At 40.4% G+C, this 19,056-nt stretch overlaps 1 protein-coding gene across 1 annotated transcript in view; it reads right to left on the bottom strand.

Annotated features, from left to right (window-relative positions):
* The window catches only part of PACRG (parkin coregulated), a 600,083-nt gene that overhangs the window by 61,373 nt on the left and 519,654 nt on the right, over positions 1–19,056 (bottom strand). The gene's annotated exons all lie outside the window — the stretch shown is intronic.

Here is a 19,056-nt window from a genome sequence, read left to right as displayed (position 1 = left end):
TGATTTTGCTTTTACTTGCAATGTGTTGTCCCACTCAGTATAAGCTTCATTCGTTATCAGAATTATTCCATTAAGTTTGTCTATACACTGGTGCAATGTAGGACGCAGATCACTGTTAAATCAACAATCCTATCTATTTGTTGGAAAGCTGCTAAATACATAAGGGCAACACATCACTGAAACTTGCCAGATTATATTACGGCATTTCTTTTTTGAATCTGTCCTCTTCCTCTCTGTATTCTGACTCACAGCATGGCTGACTTTATTTCTAGTGATTAACTTGCCCTGCTGTGAGTCTTACTGAAATACAGTTGGCAGCTACTGAAATATATTTCAGAGTCTGATAACTATCCCTTATAAAAGAAAGCTACTGTCAACATGTACTAAAAGATTTCAACTTACAGCATAGCACTGGTGGTCTAGAATTTAGAGGACCTGTTTATTTCCCTGGAAAGGAATACAGCTGTTCCAATATTAATGCTTAAGAAGCTTGCAGATAAATACCTTGTTGTCTATTTTAACAGTATGTGACATGTCTGTGTGGCTTCAGGTCATATGTATTCTAGACCATTGGAAATAAGGTCATTTCGAGTTTTACTACAGCCATGCGCAGGTTGAACGGATAGTTAATTGGAGATGAAATTTTTGAAGGGGGTCAAGGAAACAGTTAGTCACACAATTCACTGAGAAAAACAATCAGTGTGCAATTCCAAGCATAAAGAACACATACAAATCTATTTAACATTTTTTCTTTCTTTAAACTATATCATCGGCATTTATCTCCTATGGTATGTGCTGCATGCTGTGAAATAACTGCACAGGTCGAGCCAGAGTACAGCTCTTTCTGCATGACTCCCTCTCTAAGTACATGCACTTTGATGTACGGTTTCTACAAGTTTACATTGTACATTTGAATCACATGATTATGTTTTCTGAAAAGATTAAACACTTGCCGACCATGTTGACAATATACATCTGGGCTCTCCGCACATATCGTTTTAAAACATCCTTGCAGAGATCGCAGCTGCGCACTAATTGTGAATCTGCGGGAGCAGGTAGCCCACTGTCAGTCATAGGAGGGCTCACCATAGAGGAGGCAGGGACAGTTTTTCACTGTCCCTGCCTTCCCCATTTCTCTATACATAGCGCTGAATGAGCACTGTGTATGCGGATCAGCAAGCATCAATGCCACTTCCTGCCCTGTCCCAGCAGTAATGTGACCGGCAGTCTGCACGAGTTCCTGGCTCTTAGCAGACCCAGGTCAGCACTGCAATAAGGATGCACAGCTCTGTACAACATCTCTGATGACTGTATTCATGCTGTCACTGGGGAAAATATATCAGTCACAGTTACAGGAGAAATCAGCAATAATCATGTTTTTAAAAAATAAATAAATACATTTCCTGTATGACCTTATGTGCGGGAAGGGGGGGGTGGCTGTACATAGGATAGAATATTTTTAGAAAAATAATGTGTTAACATTTACCTTTTTATAAAAAAAATAAAACAAACGAAAAATACACAAAATAAAACTGACATGAAAATAAAGACCCAGTAATCACCGAAGAAGAAAATGAGCAAACATTATTTACATAACCAAATAGATAAAGGTTATGGCTTGTACGCAAGTTATGCATGTACTGAAAAAAAAATGAAAAATGTGCCCTGGTCAGGAAGGGGATTATACTGGCTAAAGGGGTTGCACTTACTAATAATAGTTTCTGTATCATAAGCGCCCTGATGTCCTACTATTACTTCTGGTTTCATTTGTGATTTTAATGATGCACTGAACAGGGTCTCTGGCTGTACTGCTCAGTGAAATAAAACTAAACAGGCTTCTTCTCTGTCTCCACATCATTGTTAATGGAGAAGAGGAGAAGAGTGATGGCTTAGCTACTGCATCAAGTCAAACATACTGCCGACACAGAGAGAAGGCAAACTCCTTTCCTGTGCCATAACTGAACCAGAAGAACTGTGTGATTGGCATTGGAAGCAGGACATCAGGTCAGCTATGGTACAGAAAATGTGTGCTCAATTTCAAAGGCATTAAAACCACTCCTTTACCCAATTGTCTATCTTTGCTTCCCTTTTCCTAATATCAGTAACTGGTAAAAAGTAGACAGAAGTAAGATATGTAGCCAAATTTAAAGGGAACCTGTTACCACGGAAATGCAAACTAATCTGCAGGCAGCATGTTATAGAGCAGGAGGAGCTGAGCAGATTGATATCTAGATTTATGGGGAAAATATTCAGTATAAAACTTGTATTTCATTTAAGTTCCTATTCATTCTGAGCTTTAATTCAAGAGGGGGACCCCTATCAGTGATTGACAGCTCTCTCTCTGTAGATAGTGAAGTCATAGAGGGAAGACTATCACTCTAAGGACACTATGTTCAACTGACAGGTTCTCTTTAAATTAATGGGCAAATCCAAACATAGTGGCGCACTCCAGAGTTGTCCTTTTGAGTGACGCCTATGAATATTTTGTTATCTTGGTCCTCCGATATGTATACAAGAGCTGAGTGATCACTAATAACAGTTAATAACGTGCTTTATAATTAATTCCTCAAGCGTTGTTAAACTGGAAAACCAAAAATAAATGATAAAGATGATTAGTAATAAGTCACAGCAGTGTCACAGCAGTCCTGAGGGTTCTGTTGTATTGCTATTATTTTCATGTATTTTATTACTTAAAGGGAACCAGTCATCATCTTTTATGCTGCCCATACTAACGGCAGTATTAAAGTAGACACAAGTGAGTTGATTTCAGCGCTCTGTCATTTATAAGTTAAAAGTAAGTGGTTGCCGGAGAACCAAACATCACAATCATTGCAGACTGGGCTGGAAAAGAGTCACGGCCAACCTGAGAAGAGTCATGGTTATTCATGAATTCTTGCTGTCCCTGTTCACCTGCTTTCTACTAGTTGTCTCCATTTCTCTCTAGGAGAGAACTGCCAATCATCAGCAGATGGGTGAGAGTGCAGGAGATTAGGAATAACCATGACTCTTCTCAGTAGATTTGACTCTCTTCAAGGCCTGTGCCTGCAATGATATGATGCTGGTTCTCAGCAACCACTTACTTTGAGCTCATGAGTGACACATCGCTGAAAATCAGCATCTTCTGTCACTATTTTATGCTGCCCCTTAATGACGTCAAACGACAGATTGGTGTGGTATTAAAAAGCAGGAAGTGCTCAACCCCATATGCTGTGGTGCATCTACCTGCTTTTAATACCATGCCAATCTGTAATTTGTATATTGAATTTTTTGGAGGTGTATAAACTCCTAGTCTGAATGTGCCTTTATCTCCATCTACAGGCAGCATTCTGGTGCACATGTGAGGCCTGGGACTATATCAGCCAGTCTTGGGTGGGGCTAGAGCTCTCTGCCTCCTCCCATTGTATGCCTGGTGACATGCTGAGAGGTTATAGGTTTAGCGTTAGGTCCTGAGCTACTTGACGAAACCTTGGCGCGGTGCTCGGGTTCAGACATGTCCTCCACAGCAGGATATGTTGGCTATCTCTCAATTTTACATCAGTATGAGGGTTAATAATACCGCAGAGTGCACCTGTCTTTATTATTCTTATATTATTAATAATCTTAATGAAGTCAGCATAAAGTTGATGACAGGTTCCCTTTAAGTATTAGTACAGTATGTAAAGACAAGTCTGATAATAACAGGTAATATGGAGGTTGTGAATACTGAGGTACATAGGTCTTTCAGTAAAAGGATTAAAGTACAGGGGTGGATGCAGTACTTCCCATAGCTTCCACTTCAGCCATTTTGCTCTTTCATTGCCATTTGCACAATAGAAATTCTGTAAAATACAGAAATGTTCTATAAAGGTGAACACTTAACAGATTCCATGTGACTGAACGGCATATAGGAAAGGGAAAGTAATGCTGTTTCATTTGAACTGAAACATTTAAAGTGTTTTTGTATTGAACAGCAGCCATGGTTTCCCTCCAAGAGGAACAAAAAGGCTTCTACCTGCCATTACTACCTTCCTTTTTCACTTGAAGTAGCCATGGACAAAAGTCCTCATCATTCTTCATTTTCTGAAAGATTCTTTTTATCTGCGGGACAACTTTCTATCTGACAGTAGTCACAGCGATAAGAATAGCTCTTTTTATATGTTGTGGTGCACAAATATTAAAGGGATCATTTTAGGAACATAAAACTATACAGTAATTGTATTATAATTATAAAAAGTAATAAAATACAGTAAATCTATGCATGCACAATACAATTGTGATGCAGCTGCTGCAGTCTGAGACTTGAATTAAGTACTGAAAGTATATACACATGCTTCCTACTTTCTAAGGTCTATGATGTGCACATTAAATTGAATCACTTACGGATTTGTCTGGTTTAGAAAACCTACTTTGGATGACCATTTAGAGAATTATAAATTGAGATGGGGGTCCATATTTAGGACCCTCATCATCAGCTAGACTAAGCATATTGAGGGTTATTTAACATTTAAGGTTGTTTTTATGTCATTTTAATCTGGCTTAGTTTTGTGGCCTGCACCAAACTTATGAACTGGTCCACCTTAATAATATATGTATGTGGCATGAGTGCAATGTGGTATACACTTTTAAGTGTAAAAGTAGACCAGGGTTCGCCTGGAATGGGTTGCAACTTTTTTGTGACTTTTCCAATGTGTGCGCATAAAAAATGAGCCATAATCCAAGTCTAATCTCACTTTTAACTCTTAACCCCTTTGCGACCTCCACCATAAATGTTGGTGAAATTTGCGTCTTTAAACATGACCCCCACTCATGAATGCAACAGGCACCATAGCCACTGGGTTTCTGCTGTTTCAAACAGCAAAGACCCGTGGCACATGCATGAATACATTTCAAATGTTACCACGGCATCTGGTTTTCACACTGTTGTCATCAGAATTCATTAGCAGTACAGCCTCAGCCTTTAATTCTATAACTTAAAATATCCTATTCCAGCATAAAAGTGAGATATTACATTTTTTATGTAGACTTTTGTACACTTCTGTTAGATCTGCACTGTTACACTGGCCATGCACAGTAGATCAATGTAGGCCAAACCCAATTATTGTGGTGGGATCAGTTGACCATCTTATGTGTATGCAGGCCTCCTGTCTTTCTTCTGATGGCAGACATTGGTGGAGATACGGATCATCAGTTAGATTGAAACACAACTGTCCAATACTTTTACTCTCAGACAGATAAGCCACTGATAGAGGAGTATGGAAGTGTCTTTGTCCACTCTCTGTTCTAAGGATACAGGCATTCTCAGCCAACAGCTCTAATGTGTATGGGGAGGTCAGGAGAGATGGCTGTTGGCCAAATGAGCATCCATGTGTGGCCGGACTTAGTGTCAACGCATTCATGGTCAGCCACTCTCTGTTTTAAAAATATAATTATTTTTTTCTCTTTTTTTGAAGATTAGGATTGATACACTAGTGATAAAGGTTGGGTGTATATACAGTGGATATAAAAAGTCTACACACCCCTGTTCAAATGTCAGGTTTCTGTGATGTAAAAAAAAACTCAATTGAAAAACAAACAGAAATTTTTTAGGTAGAGGGAATAAAAAATAAAATAATATGGCTGCATAAGTGTGCACACCCTTAAACGAATACTTTGTTGAAGCACCTTTTGATTTTATTACAGCACTCAGTCTTTTGGGGTATGAGTCTATCAGCATGGCACATTTTGATTTGTCAAGATTTGCCCACTCTTCTTTGCAAAAACACTCCAAATCTGTCAGATTGCGAGGGCATCTCCTGTGCACAGCCCTCTCCATATCACCAAACATATTTTCAATCGGATTCAGGTCTGGGCTCTGGCTGGGCCATTCCAAAGCTTTAATCTTCTTCTGGTGAAGCCATTCCTTTGTTGATTTGGATGTATGCTTTGGGTCGTTGTCATGCTGAAAGATAAAGTTCCTCTTCATGTTCAGCTTTCTAACAGAAGCCTGAAGGTTTTGTGCCAAGATTGACTGGTATTTGGAACTGTTCATAATTTCCTCTAGCTTAACTAAGGCCCCAGTTCCAACTAAAGAAAAACAAAGCTGCCACCACCATGCTTCACTGTGGGTATGGTGTTCTTTTGGTGATGTGCAGTGTTGTTTTTGCGCCAAACATATCTTTTAGAATTATGGCCAAAAAGTTCACCCTTGGTTTCATCAGACCAAAACACCTTTTCCCACATGCTTTTGGGAGACTTCAGATGTGTTTTTGCAAAATGTAGCCTGGCTTGGATGTTTTTCTTTGTAAGAAAAGGCTTTTGTCTTGCCACTCTACCCCATAGCCCAGACATATGAAGAATACGGGAGATTGTTGTCACATGTAACACACAGCCAGTACTTGCCAGATATTCCTGCAGCTCCTTTAATGTTGCTGTAGGCCTCTTGGTAGCCTCCCAGACCAGTTTTCTTCTCGCCTTTTCATCAATTTTGGAGAAACTTCCAGTTCTTGGTAATGTCACTGTTGTGCCATATTTTTTCCACTTGATGATGACTGTCTTCACTGTGTTCCATGGTATATCTAATGCCTTGGAAATTCTTTTGTACCCTTCTCCTGACTGATACCTTTTAACAATGAGATTCCTCTGATGCTTTGGAAGCTCTCTGTGGACCATGGCTTTTGCTGTGGGATGCGACTAAGAAAATTTCAGGAAAGACCAACTAGAGCAGCTGAACTTTATTTGGGGTTAATCAGAGGCACTTTAAATGGTGGCAGGTGTATGCTGACTCCTATAACATGATTTTGATTGTGATTGCTTAATTCTGAACACAGCTACATCCCCAGTTAAGAGGGTGTGCACACTTATGCAACCACATTATTTTAGTTTTTTTTGTTTTCTTCCCAATTGTTTTCAATTGAGTGGTACAGTTTATAGGTCACATTAAAGGTGGAAAAAGTTCTGAAATGATTTATCTTTGTCTCATTTTTTTACATTACAGAAACCTGACATTTTAACAGGGGAGTGTAGACTTTTTATATCCACTGTACATGCAGAACCTGTGCATGGAGCTTCCCATGAAAAAACTATTAACCATTTAGAGGAAACATTCACCTTTTTGGCATAGAGTACGAAAACTATTATGTTTCTCTTTTGATGAAGTCTGGTGATTACACAAATGCAGGCCTGCAATTATCTGTGTTCCCAATTATCTGCATAAGACAATTACACTCTAATGAATAGAATGGAAAACTACACCGAACAGAACTGTTGGATTCAGCAATTCAGCTGCAAACAGAACTGTAGAACTTAAGTTCTAGGCAAGCACTGATTTATTCAATTGCCATTACTGACATAATATTCAAAGATATGTTTATGACCATTCTGACACATTTTTAGGAATACATATAACACTTTTTCTGTAGAAATATCAAGCCTGGAATATGCAAGCTAGAAAAAAGGTCACAGCAGGAAACAATACATTTCAAGGAGTTGTCTGCTTTAGAAAGACCCTGTCCATGGACATCATTTATGGGACAAAAAACACCTCGGACCTCTCACACATTCACGGATATCCATTGCAGGAAAGGTGATTTATTTATAATTCTTCTCCCATCCACCCTTTACAACAGCTGTCTGTTGAGGGCCCAACAATAGTTCTCATGGTGTCTGTGACATGTTAAGAAGTTTCCTACTGTGAAATGATGTATATGTAACCTAAGTGTTGGCGTCAGTGGTTAGGCCACTCTCACTAATTGATATGAATCGTAGGAGTGGTTGTGCTCATAAAACACGTACTTAAAGTAATCACAATGTTGTCATCTTGGAATATTTGTTAAATGATGTATTACAGAATGTTCAACATGTAAATATATGCTATCATTTCATATGCGCGAGTCATTGCTAAATTCTATCTTGTAATGATTTAAAGACCGACATATTAACTTCTTTAACCTACTCATTAATACAGAATTATATTTATTTAAATTTATTTTATTGGGTTTCCATACCTACAGTATCATGCATACAGCCTCTGGAGGTTTAAGATTATATGGAATAAGTCTACTGTTTTAAGTATCATTTGAATATAAAGCTAATCAAATAGACATCATATTGATATAATATAAGCAGGGCCGGCCTTTGGGGTGTGCGGGCTGTGCGGCCGCACAGGGCGCCATAGCAACAGGGGCGCTGGGCGGCCGACAGCTCGCAATGTAATATGCGGCAGGCGAGGCTGCACACACTTGTGTTCTCCCTCAGGGCGCCCCCTCCATCTCCCCCTCCCCTGTCTAACCTGATTCCTCCTCCCCTGTGTCTGACCTGCCTGCTGCCCCCGCCGCTGCCAATAAGAAGAGAGACAGGAGGAGGAGGGGAGGGGCTGTGGCCACTGCGCCACCAATGAAGATAACTGACCTGAAATACAAATACAGGAGGCGGGTGCCGGAATCAAATAGCCGGCACCCGACCTTTGTTACAGGGAGCTTCGATCAGCTCCAGTTGAGTTAACCCTTCAGGTGCGGGGCAGTTAACCTGAGGGGTTAACTGCCGCTGATCGCAGCTCCCTGTCACAAAGGTCGGGTGCCGGCTATTTAATTCCGGCACCCGCCTCCTGTATTTGCATAAGAAACGTTGGTGCACCAGTGCCCCCCAACACCCCAGTATAAGAAAAACATTGTGTGCTCAGTGGGAAGTGCCAATGAGGGTTATAAAAATAATAAAAAAAATTAACTCACCTCCTCCAGTTGATCGCGTAGCTGCCGGTCTCCTGTTCTTTCTTCAGGACCTGTGGTGACGTCACTGAGCTCATCACATGGTCCATTACCATGGTGATGGATCATGTGATGTATCATGTGTTGAGCACAGTGATGTCATCACAGGTCCTTTGACAGGTCCTGAAGAAAGAACAGGAGACGATCAATTGGAGGAGGTGAGTTAATTATTTTTTAATTTTTTAACCCTCATTGGCACTGCTCACTGCGCCACCAATGTTTATTATATTGAGGGGGGGGGCGCACTGCACCACCAATGTTATTATATTGCGCCACCAATTTGTTTATTATATTGGGGGGGGGCGCACTGCGCCACCAATGTTTATTATACTGGGGTGTTGGGGGGGTGCACTGCACCACCAATGTTTATTATATTGGGGGGGGCGCACTGTGCAATGTTTATTAATATTGGGGGGGCGCACTGCGCCACCAATGTTTATTATATTGGGGGGGCCCACTGCGCCACCAATGTTTATTATACTGGGGTATTGGGGGGGACGCACTGCGCCACCAATGTTTATTATACTGGGGTGTTGGGGGGGCGCACTGCGCTACCAATGTTTATCATACTGGGGTGTTGGGGGGGCGCACTGCGCCACCAATGTTTATTATATTGGGGGGGCGCACTGCACCACCAATGTTTATTATACTGGGGTGTTGGGGGGGCACACTGCATCACCAATGTTTATTATATTGGGGGGCGCACTGCGCCACCAATGTTTATTATACTGGGGTGTTGGGGGGGGCGCACTGCGCCACCAATGTTTTATTATATTGGGGGGGCCCACTGCGCCACCAATGTTATATTATACTGGGGTGTTGGGGGGGGCGCACTGCGCAACCAATGTTTATCATACTGGGGTGTTGGGGGGGGCGCCATGCGCCACCAATGTTTATTATATTGGGGGAGGGGCGCACTGCGCACAACGACGGGTTAGGGAAATTTCACAGCAGAGTGCGCATGCGCTGGGAGCCTCGCCGGCGGTTAGGGTAGGGAAAAATTATGGGCCAGTGCACAGGTGCGGTGATCGGATGGATGTTCTCAGCTGGACACCGGCCGACACTGCGCATGCGCTGGGAGCCTCACCAGCGGTTAGGGTAGGGAAAAAGCACTGGCCCGTACGTAATTTTTCCCTTCCCTAACCGCTGGTGAGGCTCCCAGTGCATGCGCAGTGTCAGCCGGTGTTCAGCTGAGAACATCCATCCGATCACTGCGCCTGCGCATTGGCCCATAGTTTTTCCCTACCCTAATCGCCGGCGAGGCTCCTGGCGCATGCGCACTCTGCTGTGAAATTTCTCTAACCTGTCGTTGTGCGCCTGCGCGGCGCTGCACACCTCCTCACGTCATGTCCGGTGCGACCGGAAGTGACGAGGGTAGGGAAATCTCACGAAGTAGGGAAGTATAACATTACACTGGCCTTTGGGGTGTGCGGGCTGGTAACTACTTGGTTGGATAGTCAGCCAGCCTATGCCATGATGCCAGCAACAAGCAGTGTTTTTTTTTTTTTTTGGGGGGAGGGGCGCCACAAGGTTAGCTCGCACAGGGCACCTGAACACCTAAGGCCCTGCCTGTAAACATTTTACAAAAATCTAAACAAGTCCCAAAAACATGGATAAATTTTAAAAAAGAATTAGTATTTTTATCAACATCCCCTCAAAAAATTGTGAAGGAAGCCTAAACCTCAGTTATTGTGTAATGTATTATTTTCTACTTTGGATAGAAATGTGATAACATTAAATAATCTATCAAGCCCTTCCGACTGAATATCTGCATGGGACTGATTATTCTTGATTTCAGTATTTACTGTAAGGTCTTGTTTTTCTGCTTTGCTGTCTACAGTTGACCTTGCCTGTTGGACTTTTTTAAACATGTATCAGTTATCCTATTTGAACTGAACACATGAACGCTTATTTGCAAAATTCACTCCAGTTATCTGGTAGTTATTTAACCTTTTCAGGACACATGATGTACCGGTACGGCATGTTGTCCTGGCACTTAAGGACACATGACATACCGGTACGTCATGTGTATTTCCGATCACCGCCCGCCGGTGCCTGCTCAAATCATTGAGCAGGCACCTTGGCTAAATGCGTGGGGGGGCCCATGACCCCCCCGTGTCGGCGATCGCCGCAAACCGCAGGTCAATTCAGACCTGCGGTTTGCGGCTTTTACCTGCGGTTGCGGCGGGCAGTGCCATCGGGTCCCCATGCGGCTGTAGGGGGAACCCGATGGCATGGAAGGCAGCGTGATGCCTAAGGAAGGCATCGCGCTGCCTTCCGGTGACGAGCCTGCGATATCCAGCCCCCTGGATCTCACAGGCCGGAAGCTGTATGAGTAATACTCACTATATTGGAATGCATTGTAAAGGGATTAGACCCCCAAAAGTTCAAGTTCCAAAGTGGGACAAAAAATAAAGTAAAAAAAAAAGTTTAAAAAATAAAGTTTTCCCCCCCAAAAATTAAAAGTTTCAAGTAAAAAATAAACAAAAACGTAATTTTCCCCAAATAAAGTAAAAAAATAATTGGTAGGAAATAGGGAAAAAATACATATTAGGTATTTCCGCGTCCGTATCGACCGGCTCTATAAAAATATCACATGACCTAACCCCTCAGATGAACACCGTAAAAAATAAAAAATAAAAACTGTGCTAAATAAATTATTTTTTTGTCACCTTACATCACAAAAAGTACAACAGCAAGCGATCAAAAAGGCGTTTGCCCACCAGAATAGTACCAATCTAACCGTCACCTCATCCCGCAAAAAATTAAGCCCCTACCTGAGACAATCGCCCAAAAAAAAAAAAAAACTATGGATCTCAGACTATGGAAACACTAAAACATGATTTTTTGGGTTTTAAAAAAGCTGTTATTGTGTAAAACTTAGATAAATAAAAAAAAAGTATACATATTAGGTATCACGCGTTCGTATCGACCGGCTCTATAAAATATCACATGACCTAACCCCTCAGATGAACACTGTAAAAAATAAAAACTGTGCTAAATAAAGCATTTTTTGTCACCTTTTTTGTCACCTTACATCACAAAAAGTGTAATAGCAAGCGATCAAAAAGTCATATGCACCCCAAAATAGTGCCAATCAAACTGTCCTCTCATCCCGCAAAAAATGAGACGCTACCAAAGATAATCGCCAAAAAACGTAAAAAACTATGGCTCTCAGAATATGGAGACACTAAAACATGATTTTTTTTTGTTTCAAAAATGATATAATTGTGTAAAATTTACATAAATAAAAAAAAAGTATGCATATTAGGTATCACCGCGTCCGTATCAACCGGCTCTATAAAAATATCACATGACCTAACCCCTCAGATGAACAACGTAAAAAATGTAAAATAAAAACTGTGCTAAATAAACAATTTTTTGGCACCTTACACCACAAAAAGTGTAATAGCAAGCGATAAAAAAGTCACACGCACCCAAAATTAGTGCCAATCAAACCGTCATCTCATCCCGCAAAAATCATACCCTACCCAAGATAATCGCCCAAAAAGTGAAAAAATTATGGCTCTCAGACTATGGAAACACTAAAACATGATTTTATTTTGCTTCAAAAATGAAATCATTGTGTAAAACTTACATAAATAAAAAAAAGTATACATATTAGGTATCTCAGCCTCCATAATAACTTGCTCTATAAAAATATCACATGACCTAACCCCTCAGGTGAATACCGTAAAAAAATAAAAATAAAAACTGTGTAAAAAAAGCCATTTTTTGTCACCTTACATCACAAAAAGTGCAATAGCAAGCGATCAAAAAGTCAAACGCACCCCAATATAGTGCCAATAAAACCGTCATCTCATCTCGCAAAAATCATACCCTACCCAAGGTAATCGCCCAAAAACTGAAAAAATTATAGCTCTCAGACTATGGAAACACTAAAACATGATTTTTTTTGTTTCAAAAATGAAATCATTGTGTAAAACTTACATAAATAAATAAAAAGTATACATATTAGGTATCGCCGCATCCGTGACAACCTGGTCTATAAAAATATCACATGATCTAACCTGTCAGATGAATGTTGTAAATAACAAAAAATAAAAACGGTGCCAAAACAGCTATTTCTTGTTACCTTACCTCACAAAAAGTGTAATATAGAGCAACCAAAAATCATATGTATCCTAAACTAGTACCAACAATACTGCCACCCTATCCCATAGTTTCTAAAATGGGGTCACTTTTATGGAGTTTCTACTCTAGTGGTGCATCAAGGGGGCTTCAAATGGGACATGGTGTAAAAAAAAAACAGTCCAGCAAAATCTGCCTTCCAAAAACCGTATGGCATTCCTTTCCTTCTGCGCCCTGCCGTGTGCCCGTACAGCAGTTTACGACCACATATGGAGTGTTTCTGTAAACTACAGAATCCGGGCCATAAATATTGAGTTTTGTTTGGCTGTTAACCCTTGCTTTGTTACTGGAAAAAATTTATTAAAATGGAAAATTTGCCCAAAAATTTAAATTCAGAAATTTCATCTCCATTTGCCAATAACTCTTGTGGAACACCTAAAGCAGGCATCTCAAACTCGCGGCCCTCCAGCTGTTGTAAAACTACAACTCCCACAATGCCCTGCTGTAGGCTGTTACCTGTAGGCTGTCCGGGCATGCTGGGAGTTGTAGTTTTGCAACAGCTGGAGGGCCGCAAGTTTGAGATGCCTGACCTAAAGGGTTAACAACATTTGTAAAATCAGTTTTGAATACCTTTAGGCGTGTAGTTTCTTATATGGGGTCACTTTTATGGAGTTTCTACTTTAGGGGTGCATCAGGGGGGCTTCAAATGGGACATGGTGTCAAAATAAACAGTCCAGCAAAATCTGGCTTCCAAAAACCGTATGGCATTCCTTTCCTTCTGTGCCCTGCCGTGTGCCCGTACAGTAGTTTACGACCACATATGGGGTGTTTCTGTAAACTACAGAATCAGGGCCATAAATATTGAGTTCTGTTTGACTGTTAACCCTTGCTTTGTAAAAGTAAAAAAAATATTAAAATCGAAAATCTGCCAAAAAAGTTAAATTTTGAAATTGTATCTCCATTTGCCAATAACTCTTGTGGAACACCTAAAGGGTTAACGACGTTTGTAACATTTGTTTTGAATAACTTGAGGGGTGTAGTTTCTTATATGGGGTCACTTTTATGGAGTTTCTACTCTAGGGTTGCATCAGGAGGGCTTCAAATGGGACATTATTGTCAAAAAAAATAGTCCAGCAAAATCTGCCTTCCAAAAACCGTATGGCATTCCTTTCCTTCTGCGCCCTGCCGTGTGCCCGTACAGTGGTTTATGACCACATATGGGGTGTTTCTGTAAACTACAGAATCAGAGCCATAAACATTGAGTTTGGTTTGGCTGTTAACACTTGCTTTGTAACTGGAAAAAAATTATTAAAATGGAAAAAAGCTATCAAAAATACTATGCTGAATTCAGTAGCAATTTGTACTTCACGATTAATTTGAATGTTGGTTTGGATCTGAATTAATTTCAGCAGAAACTAAAGCTTTCCCCAAATGTTGGCAGGCATCCATACTGTAAAAAGCAATTACAAAAGAAAAATATTTAAAGTAACTGAAGATTGAATAGGTTACTAAATGCAAATCTAAGACCGCATTTTGCCACTACATTAACAGTCATCAGATACACAGGGTACCATTAAAGCTGTTAATAAATAAAGAAAAAGGGCTAAGTTGCAGTTTCTCATAGGGACATTTGTCATAATTAACCTCTTCAGGACTAGGCCAATTTGCATTTCATCTTCCCCATCTTTCAAGAGTCACAACTTTTATACTTTTACATTCACAAAGACGTATGATGGTTTACCATGGTTACCATATCTTGCACTGCAAAACAGAAAAATATTCTTGTGAATTGAAATGGGGGGGGGGGGAATCGCAATTCAGCTATGGCGTTTTGAGTATTGTTTTTACAGTGTGAACTGTGCACCAAAAATGACACGACAAGTTTATTCTACAGGCTGGAACAATTAGGCTGATAACAAAGGTATATAGATTTTACTATGTATTACTAATCACCAATTACTATGTCACCACATCCTAAGAACCTACAATGTTGTCTGCAAAGCTATTTGAGGGCTTTATTTTTCAGGACAAGCTGTAGCTTTTATTGGTACCATTTTGGGGTGCATATGACTTTTGAATCACTTTCTATTAAATTATTTAGGGGTGAGTTGACCAACAAATGCCAACATACAGCATTCACCATGCATGATACATACTTTTATGATAGTATATTGATAATGATAATATACCGTACAATACATGACCAATTAAATAGTCTATTATAGCATATGGATTTCATAGAAGCACATTCATTCCCTACTGAAGTACCCCCTCTATTAGTCAGAGCAGGGGGCAACTAACAGAGTAGCTCATGTTCTGGCAGATCGGGTCCACCCAAGTATTACAGGGTCAACCATTCATGGACATACTGTATTTTCTCCACTGGTGGTTACTAAACCTGCTTCTCGCTTTCTAATATACTACACTGGAAATCCACTAAACTAGATATTGATGAACATTGAAATTGATCTAATTCCTGAACGTTTGAAAATCCTCCTGAGATTTACATAGGATAAAGCAAGTAACCATAGAGTCCCAAATCTGCAAAGACCACCTGCAGCTGGGAGCTCAGCCAGTGAAAATGTGTTGATAGATCCCATAAGACCTGCTAGGCCCGCTACTGGTAATTATGTCCTTGATGCTCAGCTTTCTCAACTTGATAAAGTAACACCTTACTGGCACATATAGTAGCATGTATTCTGGAATATTCATTTAATTTACAGTTGCAAGAAAAAGTATGTGAACCCTTTGGAATGATATGGATTTCTGCACAAATTGGTCATAAAATGTGATCTGATCTTCATCTAAGTCACAACAATAGACAATCACAGTCTGCTTAAACTAATAACACACAAAGAATTAAATGTTACCATGTTTTTATTGAACACACCATGTAAACATTCACAGTGCAGGTGGAAAAAGTATGTGAACCCCTAGACTAATGACATCTCCAAGAGCTAATTGGAGTGAAGTGTCAGCTAACTGGAGTCCAATCAATGAGATGAGATTGGTGGTGTTGGTTACAGCTGCCCTGCCCTATAAAAAACACACACCAGTTATGGGTTTGCTTTTCACAAGAAGCATTGCCTAATGTGAATGATGCCTCGTGCAAATAGGCTCTCAGAAGACCTACGATTAAGAATTGTTGACTTGCATAGAGCTGGAAAGGGTTATACAAGTATCTCCAAAAGCCTTGCTGTTCATCAGTCCACGGTAAGACACATTGTCTATAAATGGAGAAAGTTCAGCACTGCTGCTACTCTCCCTAGGAGTGGCCGTCCTGTAAAGATGACTGCAAGAGCACAGCGCAGACTGCTCAATGAGGTGAAGAAGAATCCTAGAGTGTCAGCTAAAGACTTACAAAAGTCTCTGGCATATGCTAACATCCCTGTTAGCGAATCTACGATATGTAAAACACTAAAGAAGAATGGATTTCATGGGAGGATACCACAGAGGAAGCCACTGCTGTCCAAAAAAAACATTGCTGCACGTTTACAGTTTGCACAAGAGAACCTGGATGTTCTACAGCAGTACTGGCAAAATATTCTGTGGACAGATGAAACCAAAGTTGAGTTGTTTGGAAGAAACACACAACACTATGTGTGGAGAAAAAGAGGCACAGCACACCAACATCAAAACCTCATCCCAACTGTGAAGTATGGTGGTTCGGGCATCATGGTTTGGGGCTGCTTTGCTGCGCCAGGGCCTGGACGGATTGCTATCATTGAAGGAAAAATGAATTCCCAAGTTTATCAAGACATTTTGCAGGAGAACTTAAGGCCATCTGTCCACCAGCTGAAGCTCAACAGAAGATGGGTGTTGCAACAGAACAATGACCCAAAGCATAGAAGTAAATCAACAACAGAATGGCTGAAACAGAAGAAAATACGCCTTCTGGAGTGGCCCAAGTCAGAGTCCTGACCTCGACCCGATTGAGATGCTGTGGCATGACCTCAAGAAAGCGATTCACACCAGACATCCCAAGAATATTGCTGAACTGAAACAGTTCTGTAAAGAGGAATGGTCAATAATTACTCCTGACCGTTGTGCATGTCTGATCTGCAACTACAGGAAACGTTAGGTTGAAGTTATTGCTGCCAAAAAGAGGTTCAACCAGTAATTAAATCCAAGGGTTCACATACTTTTTCCACCTGCACTGTGAATGTTTACATGGTATGTTCAATAAAAACATGGTAACATTTTATTCTTTGTGTGTTATTAGTTTAAGCAGACTGTGATTGTCTATTGTTGTGACTTAGATGAAGATCAGATCACATTTTATGACCAATTTGTGCTGAAATCCATATAATTCCAAAGGGTTCACATACTTTTTCTTGCAACTGTATCTGCCCTACTCTGTACATATCCAAAGCGAAGCGCAACTATTAGACTCTGCACAATGGATTTTTTAGGAATGTCACTTGTGGTTGTACCAACATAAGTGAGCCAAGTCATCCCCATGTGTTATCTTGTATTTGCTTTAATAATTACTTCAAATCACAATTTTCTAGGTAGAAAAAGATGCATTTAAAAATAAGCATTTTTCAGGTACTGTGCATTTGCTATTCAACCATACCATTTAATCTACCTTAATAGGCTGTGTCGTTTCTCTGTTTGGTTTATAACATTTCATTTTTGTATTACTAGCAAGATCATTAAAATATAACACTTTCTATAGCCTCAAAATGTTGGCATTGATGTAGATTGCATGTGAAAGTGACTTTGAAAAATAAAAACTCCAAATGCATACTGTAATTATGGAAGTGCAAATTAATAATCCAAATTATTCATTCCATTGTGTGAAGACACAGTGAAATCTGTTCAGCATAAAACCTAATAACAGAAGATATAAAAATGCATAAATGTGATACACTCTCAGTTTACCATAGGGTAAAAGCACATCTGACAATATCACCAAGCCTTTGTGACCTGACAAGAAAACATTCCTATCAAATAGCTAATTTTGTTTGGATAGAAAGCAGGTGGCTTTCTGAGATATCTCATTTTATATTTGATATAGATAAGGGAATCAAATGAATGAAAAGCGGTTAAGCAGCGGTCATAGGTGGTTATGGATAAAATGTGTGGAGATTCAGTAAAAAAAAGGTAGAAGGTGATGGATTTACAAAACCAAGATCACCGCTCAAGGACAAGGCATGGGCTAATGTACAGTACATTTACACAGTATTCTTACAGGGCAGGAAGCTTTAGCAGAAAAAAGGTGATGATGGGTTAATGGTTCCAGAAACATGTAATTCTAATGGTGGATTTTCAATGCCCGATTTTCGGGAAGATCATTGGGAGCAAATGATCATGTGAATGCTCGTTCACGATAATCAGCCCATGTAAATGTACTGCACATCACCTGATGAACAAGCAAAACATTCATTCATTAGACGAAATGACCTTTCATGCGGACATCTCAATCATCATTTCTGGATAGCAGATCATGCTGTGTAAACAGCCATCTTCTGTCCAGAAGCAATACATTTGTATGAGGACCATATAGTGGTGGTGATCACTGCAAGTAAATGCAGCCCTTGACCTCCACTGATGAACAGGCAGTTATTGGGAAGGAACATCGGCGATAACTGTCTGCTCGTTGGCGTAGTATAAAAGCGCCTTTACATGTTCTAGTTTGGGTGGCCCTTTACTGTTTCAGGTATGGAAATGGCTGCTATACTGTAAAGCAAATTTATTAATCTCTAGGACACCTAAGAAAGAGGAGACCCCCTAGGCTACACTTTCTTATCTGTAAAGAAGACTCTTCATCTTTCTTACAGCAATCATTTTTGTACTATATCATGTACCGCTATTTCTGTGCAGATTGCATCATGTACAAAATTAATTCTGAAACTATAAATTGAAGTACTGTAAAGGGTTTATCCGGGAAAAGATATCAATCACCTTTGCTCAGGATAGGTAATTAATATGAGATCTGTGGGTGTCCGACACCCAGGACCCCTGCCAATCAGTTGTTAGAAGTCTGTGAGTGCTGCTGCCTCTTAATAAGCCAGTGACATCACTGTACATCTGTCACATGGCCCAATGCAACTCAGCCCTATTTAAGTTCATGGGGCTGAGCTGCAACACCAAGCACAGCCGTTATATAATGTACAGCACTGTGCTTGGAAAGCTATCGGGAGCCAGAAGTGCTCACCAGCTCATTGAAACAGCTGATCAGCGAGGGTGCCGGGACTGGGAGCCCTCACAATAAGATAATGATGGTCTATCCTGAGGATTA

Source organism: Bufo bufo, chromosome 4 (assembly GCF_905171765.1).
Source record: "Bufo bufo chromosome 4, aBufBuf1.1, whole genome shotgun sequence".
Classification (NCBI taxonomy): Eukaryota; Metazoa; Chordata; class Amphibia; order Anura; family Bufonidae; genus Bufo; species Bufo bufo.
The sequence above is the reverse complement of the archived record's forward strand: the minus strand, read 5'-3'. Positions and strand labels throughout refer to the sequence as shown.